We start from the raw sequence: 9,986 nt of genomic DNA, 5'->3' as shown, positions 1-9,986 counted from the left end.
GGAAGATCAAAATCTTGGACAACTCGAAAGAAGGGTTTCTCCATTGTAAATGGAAGGAACGAGCCGTGTCCACCATTGGACCCGGGGGTTTGAGGCTGCCTAGAAGACTCGACAATCTTGGAAGATCCAGACTCGAGAAGGACAAGAGAAGTTTTGGTTTTTCTTTCAAAACCTTTTTGAGAAACTTCAGCGAACTCCCGCGCGAGGATGGTTAGGGTTTTGTTATCACTATCCGATCGTTCGGGAGCAGGAGAAGCAAAAGCATCATCGCTATCACCAACATGGGGTACTAAAGAAGCCCTATCGTCCGCCATTACTCGTTTCAAGAAACTACAAAAGTAAAAAGACCAAGAAACTTACTGATTCAAGGAGACGAAAGCTTGAGAGCAAGAAAGGCGCGAAGGCACAACAAAGGTTCAAATTCCGGACAGGAAGAATGAAACCTACGAAGACAACGAACCGTTTTTAAAACTCCCGCACGAGTGTTCGGGAATCTGAACGATCGAGATTGATTCAAAATCAACGATCAAGATTGAAAGACGTTTTGAAATTTTGAACTCACGAATCCGAAATAGGCGTTCGGAAACCGTCGCTTGGATGACGTGAGCCACGACAGATTAACTGCAATGAGACATGTGGCCTTACACTCACAACGCTCGAGGAAAAGTGACCACCGCATTAAATGTGATATGACATTTAATGAAGCACGCAGAGATCATCACCTGACGATGAACCCAGTTAAAAACCAAGCCCTCGGGATCGACCGAACGCTTGGTCTGGGGGGCTCGTGATATGGAGAGTTTATGATCAGACCGGGTTCATACCTGGTCCGACCCTCGACCCCGGTCGAGACGGAGAAAACCGAATCGCTCCCGAGCGAACCGGATTCGGAAGATGGCTTGCTGAAGAAGAAAGCTTATTCAGCTGCAAGCGTGCCCTAATCTTACTTATGGATTAGGGTAATCACCCTGATGATGGCAGACTCAAACTGACGGCTGCGGATAATCATTATCAAAGGGATAACTATCACATAACCTAACGGTTATCTCAGGAGTCCTCTACTAGCACAAACTAGTAGAAGTCTATCGCTCAACGGATCTAACTGAGGAGATCCAATGACTACCCGAGGAAGGCTCAAGTGCATCCAACGAAGGAGATTCGAAGGTACACTCTATATAAACCTCACTACCATACAAGGTGAGGGAGGGATCAATCGATCAATAAGAATACTATCTGGGACTCAGGTTCAGATACATACTGATAGCCCTAAACTATCAGCGTCCTGCTATCTAGATCACCTTTCCCATTTCTTCATTCATTAGCTCTGTGCTTCTAGCAGAGCTGTTTGTGATTAAGTTCATCAACTGACTTAGCCTTCGGAGGTGGACTCCCGACCCCAGCGGTCGGGCCACATCTGACGCTTTCGTTTTGCAGGACATCACGTGGAGATCAAAGGGCTGAGCAGATTTTGGACGCATCACCTAGCAAGAATTAAATTGGAATTGATAGAGATTGTAAAGGATGATAGAAATCAATTAAATGAGTGTTAAGAATCAAGCTAGAATCTTAATTTCACTATAGTATAAGCTTATCATGCATCTACATATCAGATTTGAATCAAAATAGGTTAGATTGAATCGAAATCAAGTGATGGAGTGCAATCAATCTCATTTGAATCATAGCATAGCAAGAGTGGGTGAGGATCAAGGAATTGAAAGGGGGAAAACTCATGGTTAAGTGTTTGCAAGGTTGCAGCACTTCAGCCATGGTTTCAAGATCATTAATTGATAATAAAAAAATGAATAGATTAGAATAGGAATAGAAGAAATCATACCTTGAGTTGATGACTAGTGTATACAATAATGATTGGAGTCAAAGATCTTCCCAAACATCAAGAAATAGCCCAAGAGAGTGTCCAACCTCGAGCTCTGGAGTGCCAATGATTAGTTTAGGTCCTCATTCACGAGTTCCAAAAAGGTAGGGGCAAAATGGGAAGAGATTTAGTGCATTTTCAAAATCTATTACTCTTGGTCGACTGGCTGGTCGACTATCAGTCAACCAAGTCACTCGACCAAGCTATGACAGCAACTTTAGGAGTGGATTCGGGAGGCTATACAGGGTCAAATCGAGCAGGGTTTTCTCCTACAAGTCATTCAATAAGTCTAGTTTCAGAAAATACCTTCGGATTGGTCACGGGGTTCCGAGAAGTGCTTCAACTAATTCAATCTTCATCGATGCGCAGATTTTCACCCAATACTGACAATGTGCTCAAGTGAGGGGCATCATTGTCAATGTCCATAGGCTTAGCATCAAGCATCGAATCATCCACTAAGAGGGCCCACAAGTCTCTTCTACCACCACTTCGGGTCTTCGGACCTGCAACAGTATAAAATCCAGGCCGGGTCAGGGTTAGGATAAGGCCGAATTTTACATTCTCCCCCCCTTAAATGAAATTTCGTCCTCGAAATTGAAAGCGTACATGTGCTTCCAAAAAGATGAGGAAACTTCTCTCTCATGTCTTCTTCTTTCTCCCATGAGGATTTGTGAAACCCGGCCCTAACCTTCACCCGGATACTCTTTGATTGTAGGTCCGAAGACCCGAAGTAGAAGTGAAGGTCAACTATGGGCCATATTGGTAGATGATATAGTGTTCGACTCCGAACCTATGGAGATTGAAGATGATGCCCCATACTTGAAGTCAGTGTTGGATATAGAGAAGAGACTGCACCTTGATGAAGAGAAGATTAGTTGATGACCTTAGAGCTTGGTGGGATATGATTTAAAGCCATTTTTCCATGCTAGGTATGTTATAGAATATGTGTTTAAAGTTTCGTTTGATTCCGAGTAGTGGAAGACCCTCAAATCCCTATTTTTGGCTTTGCTGTCAGCCTAGGTCGAGTGCTTGGGTCGAGTGCTCAATGCTACCCAGCCAATCGACCCAGAGTTGTTGAACTCGAACATAATTTTCTGTTTTGAGAATCTTGCTATATATACCCCATGACTTCGTGATTTTAGTATCCCTAGCCTCCATAACACCTAGAGAACGAAGGGAAACCATCTCCAAGCCTCCAAGAGTGAAAAAGAAGACCTAATCTTGCAATCTTGCAAACTCTCTCTCTCTTGTTCTTCAATTAAAGGTTAGTAATCTATCTTTTATGTTAATGATTTATTCTTTCTATGATCACTCTCATCTCTGAACTGAGATTATGATGAAGATGCTGCAACCATGTAGTCATATCTTTACAATCTCTTTTCATTCTCTTGTACTATGATCATCTCATTCATTCTTAACATGATTCTTATGATTTCTTCTTAAACTATGATAATATTTCCTATTTTGATTCATTCTAGCATTATAGATGCTTCTCTATGATTATTCATACCTCTGATCTACTGTGTTCTTGTACTAGAATGAGATCTAATCATCTCTAGTTCATCTCTTTCATTCATAGCATGTTTCCAATGAAAACTATGATTTTTACCAAAATAGAAACTATGGTTTTAAATTAGGAAGTAATGTTTTAATGGTGGTTTGATGTCTAAATTATGCTTTCTAGGCTTAGATTACTAACCTGTTAGACAATCCCTAGGAAGTAATGTTTCCGGTTTGTGTAGCATAGGTTTCGGATCAAGATTCCCTTTTTATTTTCGGATTTGCCCTTAGGCAGATCGCTGGTCGATCGGCCAATGCTACCCAGCCAATCAACCCGCAACAGCAGAATCTGTTTTCTTCGTCCGATTTGATTCGAATCATGCTTATTCTTTTAGGACTACTTCCTAATGATTGTGTGATGCTATTTTAGGGATTATTTGCTAACTTTGGATTCATCCTCTTGTTCATCCGGAATATTCTCGGATCTATTTAAGGTAAGGAAAGTTGTTACCATATTAACATAGATTTGCATAGATCTAGTTTCTAATTTGGGAACTACATAGATTTGCTACTATTATGTTAGTTTCTATTATGATATGAATGCTGCAAGTACATTAGGATCTTATTTCTTTATTTACTTTATGTACTTGATTATGTATGAATACTTACTCATGTATGTTTCCTTATTTATTTAATCTTGTCTTATTATACTCTTTCATATGATGTGATATTTGTTGTGGATGATATGACTGAATTATGATTGTGATTGCTTAGGTATGATTTGGGATTGGGGAATGTCCTTTTGACATTTCTGTCCTTGGACCTCATTGGGAGTAGTATGGGATATTTCCAATGTTGCCCTTTGACGCTTTCCCGGATTATTGGTTTTCATACCTAGGACTTGTCTAGTAGTGTTTGGCTAGGTTATACCCCTGTTATATCAGACCCGAATCGGAAGGGTATTGAGACCGAACGACCCATGGTAGCAATGGGGATTCATGGGTGCTCAAGACCGGTGAGTTATATCCGTGAGGGGACATGAATCACATTGTGGGGACCATTTGTGGGTAGAGTTGCATATGGATAGACTTGGGCTCATGGGCGTTCAAGACCGGTAACCAACCCGTGAGAGGACATGAGAGCTTCCCGTTTACTATATGTGGATGACCTATAGGGTTGATGAGTCCGTATTTGAGAGAGTCGGATACGCTGACTCTAGTGTGAAGGATACCGGAAAGGATCCCGAGAGGGGAGGAATGGACGTATCTGGATCTGAGTTGATATGACTAAGTAGAAGACTTGCATTGGGCTAGGCTTTACCTTGACATGCGCCAATACTTAGACCAAACGGTGATGTGAGAGAGAGGTGACTTAACCCCTAACCATGGATTGTCCAAGATGGATGAAGGACCCACTACCAACCGGCGTTGTGTGATGAGACCTACCCAAAGAAGTATGGTGCTATGACTTAAAGCATGTCTGCCTATAGAGACCAGCATACATAGAGTTAGACTCATACATGCATTGTTGTTTCATATCATATCACTTATTGCTTTGTTTGTGATACTATGTTATTTATGCTATTATGGAATAACTTGCCTTGCTGAGTTTCTTTGAAACTCACTCCTTTTTATGCAATATCCTTTGTTAGACTATTCTACAGGTTTTGATGGCTATGAAGCGAAATATGAGGAAGCGCAAGATGAAGAAGCGTACCATACGCAAAGTGCTAGCGACTACGAAGATTACTGTGAGGATCCCTCGAGTGGTCTCTCTGGTTACCAGGATTAGCCCTACTGTGGAGTGGGAGCGTTTGAGCATCATCGATGAAGTCTATGTCTATGAGGACATCCTTTATAAAGTAGAAAAGATTCTAGTTTAGATTATATCTTTCTTTCTTGTCTTTAGAATCAGTTGTAATCCCATTTGATTTTCGAACTACATTCCGCTGTACTCGTGGAGTGAGATTCCGCCTCACTCTACTTTTGATTTATATATCTATTGGTATCTTTTCCGCACTCTGATGAATATCTCGTTACTTTACCTTGATTCATTTGAATAATATTGTTAACATTGATTTAGTCTTGTTCTTTATTATATTGTTGTGAACGTGGGAGGTTGATTTCTCTAACTACTGGATCTTGTGGATTGTGGATCACACACTCGGGTATGCCAGATAGGGTACCGGCTGGGTGGATGTGACAGCAGAGGCAGGAACAAGAGTGCTCTTCACGACAGGAGCATAAGGTTGGGCTGATTTCTTTGGGCAGAAACGGGCATAATGGCCTGCTTGCTTGCAGAGGAAGCAAGTGGAATCTCTTGGTCCAACAGAAGCGACAACTGGGGGAGGCCTCTGAAATGCTCGCCTAGGATTCACCATCCTAGGTCTAGGAGAATATGTAGCTCCCGGAGGTCTGACTCCACTAGGCTGACCATGATGGCTCACAAGAAAAGAATTAGAATTCTGACCAAAATTCCTCGGCTGAAAGGCAGGAGCAGGGTAAGGAGCAGGTCTAGCAAAACGCCAATCGGTGCGGTCTACAAAGCCAGGGGGCCTAGATTGCCTAGGTCTCTGAACTCGAGCATTTTCCTTCTCATTTTCTTCAAGTTTCTTCCAGTTTTGGACCACCTGAGCATATTCTTCAAGAGGCAAGACAGTGATGTATGCCTTGATAGAAGGCCGAAAACCCTTGAAAACTTTTTCGCCTTGGCTTCATCAGACTTAATGGATTCGGGGGCGAAGAAGAAAAGTTCTTCAAATTTTTGCTGATACTCAAGCACAAACAAGGTACCCTGTACCAAGGCCATGAACTCGGCCTCCTTGGCATCCTTTACGGCTTCTGGAAAGTAGTTCTTGCAAAATGTGTCTTTAAACTTCTCTCAGGAGACAACATCGGCATTCAAATTCTCGAGGATAGGCCTAGTGGAAGCCCACCATGCATTAGCTTCATGCTGAAGCTTCTGCTTGGCAAACAACACTTTATGAGCATCAGAACATTGTAAATGTCTGAAGGCTTTCTCCAATTCTCGAAGCCACTTGTTTGGAAAGAGGGTGTCCTTTGTTACTCCAGTAAGAGAAGGTACTTGTAACTTTAGGAAACTTTCCATCAAACGGGTGTGGGGTGTCCCGATGAATCTTTCCACAAGAGGGGCTGCGGCATTCAAAGTTCCAACTCCGGCACGGTTCTCATTGTGAATGGTAGCAAAACCAGCCATCACCTGGTTAAATTGGGCAGCCCTTTGTTGCATCATGTTGGTCATGACGCTGGCGATATCTCTAAAACTTCTGATATCGGGGGCACCAAGAATGCCATTCGTGGTGTGGCTATCTTCTTGTGTCTGCTGGTCAGAGCCCCCAGAAGGGGTTTCCTCATTTCCGGCGCTACTGGATCCAATGAAATGGTTTCTAAGCAGGACCATTCTACAAGAATCAAAAATAATGACACCAAAATTCAAAACTCACAAAGACAACTAGATCAAAGAATAGGATATTCAAATCATGGTTAGAATTATTAATATAGCAATCAAATAAGTCAAAATTCAAAGGAATCAATTCAATAATCAAAAATTCCCAAAAACAGCCCAAGGCAGCGAAATGACCAACTTTGGTCGATGCTTCTTGGTCGATGGCATTGACCAAAATAGTTCTGCACAAAAAATCAGATTTAAAGGGCCCACTTCTCATTTCATTTTCATTTCTCACTCAACCATTTTGAGTTTGGCTCTAGGGAAAACGATTTTCTAGGGTTCTTAAAGGTTCTAGGACTTGATTCAAGGCTTTAACCACACTTGCAAGTCTATCTTGATCATCAACACAAGTAGGTTCTCTTTCTTTTTCTCTTTTCTTGAAAACTTCAATTACCATTGATGTGTTTTTCATTAAAACTGAATAATGCTTGTTGCTAATGGTTAGAATCATGCAAAGAGGTGTTTAGAAACATGTTTCCATAAATTTTCAAGGAAGACTAAGCTTCAAACACAAGATTGCACTCACTTTGGTTACCAAATCACTATTCATTTCACAAAAATCCAACTTTACAAAAACTTGTCTCATTTTCAAACCAAAATGAATTTTAGCATGAAATAAATTTCTACAATACTGGTTCACTATAGGGGAGGTGTTCCCACTCTCTGTTCGGTCAAATTCCAATTTTTCAAAAATCACTAATGCAAGCCAAAAGAGGGATCTTCTCTCTCCTACTTGCTGAATTTTCACCTTGAAGATGTCAAAAAGATGAATTTTCACCAACCGAAGTATTCCAACATGTTTGTACAGGTCTTATGCATATGTTAGAATAATCAAATCAAAATTTTACTAAGATCGAAATTTTCCGAAAACTTACGGAAATGCCCTTCATCTAACAATTATACATTGGGACTAATCCAAATGAATTTCTTTCTTTGTTTCAATAGATTCACCATGCCTAGAGGAGGGCGACGGGTGGATAGAGGTCGAGGACATGTTCCCTGGTCAGAGGTTACGGACGAGGAGCATTTCACTACCCCTATGGCTGAGTTTCTACATGAGTACTATTTTCATGACATACCGATCGAGCATGGATGGTTGGTTGTCGTGGATGATTTAGAGACGTTTCACATTCGGGAGAGATTGGAGGCTATGGATTGGCTTCATTTACACACTACGGCATATCCGGTCTATCCAGATCTCGTCAGGTACTTCTATAGTAACCTGACTTACCGCATCGAGGATGATCCACGGGATGGTTCTAGGATCGTCATGGACTCTATGGTCGGAGGTAGGGAGATTAGTTTCACTACTAGGACATTGGTTCGCATCTTAGATGTCTTGATTGTACGAGATTCTCATTGGTGGATTCCCACCGGTACAGATATCACTGAGTCTCTCGTTCCATACGAAGCATACGAGGTATGCATGACCCTATGGGATGACATTGACTGCTATATGCCCCGGTGTGGTACCATGATGCGTCCTTCAGCTCGGGTTATCGCTCGCATCGTCGGGCGAAACATCCTTCCGAAGGCAGGGCACCATAGCAAGGTGTCGGCGATGGAGGCATTGGTTATCTACAGCATGTACACTGGAGTGCAGATTGACTTAGTATACATCATGCAGAACGTCATGATTGATCGAATTGAGTTTCCTAGGGATAGGAACTTGGCTTTCGATCGACTTTTGACTCGTATTTTTGAGTACTTTGGTGTGGACATGGAGGATACACCAATTATTCAGGGTTGAGACATAGGTGAGGACATCGGCTCATGGTTGATCAAGAAGATGGGGCTCCACGACGCCGCCAGATCAAAGGATGAGGATGACATCGATGATGCATCAGGGGATGATGACTCAGAGGATGAGGGTACTAATGACGATGATGGTGATGATAGTGGTGATGAGGATGATGATGGCATGGGGAGGATAATGATTAGGGAGATGAGGATCAGGGTCATGATGAGGCTCCAAGACATGAGGAGATTCCTACTCCACGATTCTTTGAGGTCGGAGGTCCATCTCACATGACTTCTGAGGCTCCAGGTGTGGCTTCTCATCAGTCATCGATTGCTCCGAAATTCGAAAGGGAGCTTCCTAGAACATATTAAGACTATCTAATAAGGTCAAAGCATCAAATCATGGTCTAAAGATAGGATCTTGATTGAGCCATAACATTAGGGTTTCATCATATATAGTCCATGGCTCTCATGGAAAGGCTAGGGAGAAAAAAGATTCACCTTAGGGTAAAGAATTTACAATCAAGAAAGGTGTTGGGGAGGATCCAATAAATTAAAAGTGGATTTGGATTCCCTAATTTGGTTACCTCTCATGAGGGTTACCCAAAATCAACTTTCAAAAAATAACCCAAGGTAGTTTCATAGAGGGAAAGGGAAACATAGAATTAGTATTTCAAATCAAGAATGGCATTGGGGAGGATCCATCAAATTAACATAAACAATAGTTTTAACCAAATTGGTTACTCTCGCATGAGGGTTACCCAAGGGTTTCCTCCCAAAATCTCCCTACTTTTGGTTTGCAATGGTCCAAGGAAAATTAGGGATCAACCCCTCAATCATGAGGACACAAGGGAAGGTCATGGTAATGGTCTGAGACCTTCCCCCACAATCACCAACTTTGGTAGGAAAAACAATAACAAGGGAATCAAGAACTCAAGTAAAATCAAGAAGCAGGAACATCACCATATGGTTTCAAGAACTTCAAAAACATAGAGTGAATTGGGGAATTCACTCTAAGAAAGAAAGAATAGTATTTCAAAATCAAGAAAGGCATTGGGTAAGGTCTAACAATGAGAGAAAACTAGGTTTCACATAAAGTCAAAGGAAACAAATTCTAATCATACAATTAGGGTTTTACCAACTAGAATCTGTGTATCCCACGGGAAGACTAGGGAGAATAAAGATTCACCCTTGGGCAAAGAATTTACAATGAAGAAAGGTGTTGGGGAGGACCCAATAAATTAAAAGTGGATTTGGATTCCCAATTTGGTTACGCTCTAATGAGGGTTTACCCAAGGGTTACCTCCCAAAATCACCCTACTTTTGGTTTCTCATGGTAAAATGAAAATTAGGGATCAACTCCTCAATCATGGGGATAGAAGGAAAGATTGTAACACTGATGTGA

This window comes from Hakea prostrata, chromosome 3 (genome assembly GCF_041222555.1).
Source record: "Hakea prostrata isolate BN-2017 chromosome 3, UWA_Hpros_2, whole genome shotgun sequence".
Classification (NCBI taxonomy): domain Eukaryota; kingdom Viridiplantae; phylum Streptophyta; class Magnoliopsida; order Proteales; family Proteaceae; genus Hakea; species Hakea prostrata.
The sequence above is the reverse complement of the archived record's forward strand: the minus strand, read 5'-3'. Positions refer to the sequence as shown.